This window comes from Lycium barbarum, chromosome 4 (genome assembly GCF_019175385.1).
Source record: "Lycium barbarum isolate Lr01 chromosome 4, ASM1917538v2, whole genome shotgun sequence".
NCBI lineage: Eukaryota > Viridiplantae > Streptophyta > Magnoliopsida > Solanales > Solanaceae > Lycium > Lycium barbarum.
The window spans coordinates 38873294-38877053 of NC_083340.1; the positions used below are offsets into that span (position 1 = coordinate 38873294).

The 3760-nt window shown below is 32.4% G+C and overlaps 1 pseudogene; it reads left to right on the forward strand.

Annotated features, from left to right (window-relative positions):
* Positions 1–328: 328 nt before the first annotated feature.
* LOC132638855 (U2 spliceosomal RNA) lies at positions 329–513 on the forward strand (annotated as a pseudogene).
* The last annotated feature ends 3247 nt before the right edge of the window (positions 514–3760 follow it).

Sequence of the window (3760 nt, forward strand, 5' to 3'; positions counted from 1 at the left end):
GCGAGTCAAACTGAAGAAGATCATTTGGTCTTGTTAGTTGAGCGAGTCAAACCGAAGAAAATCAGGTATTCAATGGCGTATGTATGATTTTGTAGGAGTGATGTCGACAATAACATATTGTCATAATTCGACTTATACATAAGTTTGGGTGGGACGGAATGGAGTTTTAAGGAGTATCTTTCTATCTCAATGGACGTTTAATTTATATTATCATTTAAGTGATGCCGATATATTGTATATACACATTTTATTTTTAGAAGAATAAAATATGTTTATTATATTTCTCGCGAAACATTGAGATGGCGCCACTTGGTGTCTCAACCACTGCATATTTTTCTCAGCCTTTTTGGTAAGATCAAATGTAGCATTTGTCTTCTCAATTTAATATGTAATGCGTGAATCATTGATCATACATGATATTGACATATTGTTTAAAGAAAGAGAATCAACAACGATCGCTTGCTCACGTGTCCTCTTGGCATAGCACTATTGCCTTGGCTAGGTGCACCCTACCAATCAATTCTAGTACTCTGATATATTTGTTACAACTCAATGCAGTAGAGAGGCCAATTAAGAAAATGTCTCAACACAATCTGAAAGATTATTATGAAGAACATTTGATAACGAAGATTGTTATGAAGAACCTAATCTTATCTTGTATACCAAAGAATTAAGGAACCAAAGAGTGCAGCTATGACTTATCATAACTGACACCAATTCTTACTAAAAGGAATTACTTGATCTGATCTCTCACAACAAATATAAAAGAACCAAAGAATGCAGCTATTAGATACCATAACTAACAGAATAAAACATCTCAAGATGAATATGAGAGGATCAGAAGAATAATTGAATAAATCATTCACCTTTTGGCTTTTTCTATGAATTCACAACCTAACGATTATTAGGAGAAATCTTTACCTGTTGTTACTTTTTGGATAGCTATTCAGTAAAGGGAAAATGACCTATTAATACTACTTAAGACTCTATATTACAAAACATAAGGATGCTTTTTCTTATTTATAAAATATAATAACTTAATTACTAAACATGCCAGATTTGGGATTAATGTGACTTTTCATGATTTTGGACCCCTTTTTAGGAAGATAATCTGAATTTTAATTTTTGGCTTAATTATAGGATAATACCATTTTTTTTTTTTGCTAAAAGATAGTACGATTCAGTTACAATATCTTTATCTAAAAGATTTTTCTATCTCTTCCCCTCATCTTTATCAAAATATTTTTCTCTCTCAATCTCTCTCTCTACCCCTGTATAGCAGTTCAAAAACACCAAAATTAAAAAAAATTCAAAATCACCATACACAAAAGAGAAGTAGTGGCCCAGATCCTTTGGTGTTAAGCCTGGAACTGATGAAAACTGCTAGGCCGTGGGTCAATTTTAACAAATGGCCATTTCATACTTTCTACTGCTTCACATGAGAGTTGGGGGCTTTGGATTCCATGAAGGATAATTTCACGAATTTGTTGAATAATTAGTTTGTGTTTATCTTTTTAGGTTTTACATAATTAGGGATTTGAATAAGTTTCTGAAAAGTTTTCTAATTATTATGGTTTTTAATAATTTAGTCTTTAGGAGATTGGGTAATGAATTGTATGAATAATGGTAGATTTGTGAATTATGTAAAACATAAAACTGTATGAATGATGGTAGAATCATGACTTATGTTTCAGAAAATTGTTTTTTAAGTTTCCTATGTTCTTGTTGTTGTATTAAATTGGCCAAAGTCATAGATGGACCCCTGAACTTGTCCTGATTTTCCATTTAGACCCCCCAACTGGAACGTTGACCATCTGAACCCCCGAATATAAGATAAACTGTGTCATTTGAACACCTCATGCCAGCTACGCATGAAGCTCACTGCTTTAAACAAAGCCTGAGAGACCAAATTTTTTCTTTTTTAAAATTTTTAATCATTAAAAATTAATTTTAACAAAAAATCTATTTAAATAATTAAAAAAAAATTGAAAAACCCAACCCATCCTCTCCAATAGCCCACTTCGCCGCCGTCGCTGCCTCCGCTGCTGCCTCCTCCACCGCCACTGCCGCTTTCTTTTTTAAAAATTTTAATCATTAAAAATTAATTTTAACAAAAACTCTATTTAAATAATTAAAAAAAATTGAAAAACCCAACCCATCCTCTCCGCTGCTCCACTTCAAAATCTATTTAAAAAAATCTCGGACGAAAAACGGCACCATTTTTTTAATTATTTAAATAAATTTTGAAGCGGTGGCGGCGGCGGCGGAGGCAGCAACGGCAATGGCAGCGGTGAAGTGGGCTATCGGAGAGGATGGGTTGGGTTTTTCAGATTTTTTTAAAATTATTTAAATAGATTTTAAAATTAATTTTTTTTGTTGACATGGCTTTTTTTTTTTTTTTTTTTTTGAAACAGGTAACATGACATGGCTTATTTTTATTGGTCTATTTTTCCATGTCACGGCAAGTGAGCTTCACGCGTGTGCCCAGCTGACACGAGGTGTTCAAATGACACATTTTATCTTATGTTCGGGGGTTCAGATGGTCAACGTTTTAGTTGGGGGTCTAAATGGAAAATCAGGACAAGTTCAGGGGTCCATATATGACTTTGGCCTATTAAATTTGTAGAAATATTGTATATAATCTAACTGAAAATTATACACAAAAATATGAGCGAAATTCTAATCCTTAAGCGAGATATACATATTTAATACCTATTTCACTGTTTATATACGAAAATTTGAGTGAAACTTTTAAGCTCTGAGTGAGATATACACATTTCATACACAAAATTTTGAGAGAAAATTTTAAACTTTGAACGAGATATACATATTTCATACACAAGATTTTGAGCGAATTTTCAGCCTTGAGCGAATTTCGTATATGTTTTGTAAGAAATTTATTGATATGTTTTGTAAACATAAAATTATCGTCATATTTCGTAAATATTCCCTATTCTTATGTATATATAAGTTATTCTCCCCAAAAATGACCATCTTTTTATTTTTCTTATAACTTATGGACCTTTTACGCTACGGTCTAAAGATCCCTTTTAAACAAATTGAAAATCGTATGAGAAAATGTTGGATCATGATATAAAATCTTGTAAGTTATTCAAATGTTAGACGACAGTCTAATGTTCCGTCTTTATAATTGAAAAACGTATGAGCTAATAGTTGAATCAAGTCTAATGTCATCTGGAAGGTAATTATTGAAGGGCTATATTTGCACAACTAACTTTTAAAAATAGAGAGAAGCTGCGTCAATTGGCCTACTACTAGAATTAGACTCTTGGGTTTGGAAGTCCCAAGCATGCAAGCCTATAGGCTATCTGGGTGTAACTTCCAATTTTTGGGCTCTCCGGCTGTGTAGAGAAGTACATTAACTAATGGCAACTTATATAAATAACTATCTTTTAAGAGCAATTAATCATCCGTAACTATCTTTTTCATATTTACAATTTATAGCTACCAGTAGTCATTTTCGCTATATTTGACTGGGGTGTTCATGGGTCGATTTGGGTCGGTTTTTGGTTAAAACCAAAACCAAACTAATTTAGTCTATTTTTTACTTATTAAAACCAAACCAAACCAAATATAATACATAACCATCGGTTTGGTTGTTGTCGGTTTTGGTTCAGTTTTCGATTTTTAAGAAACCTAATGGTATTTCTCTTTTTTTTTTTTTCTACGATTAGGAAAGATTTTTGTAACACCCCGTACCTTTAACGAAAGTTTTGACCACGATCCTAGACTTAGAACA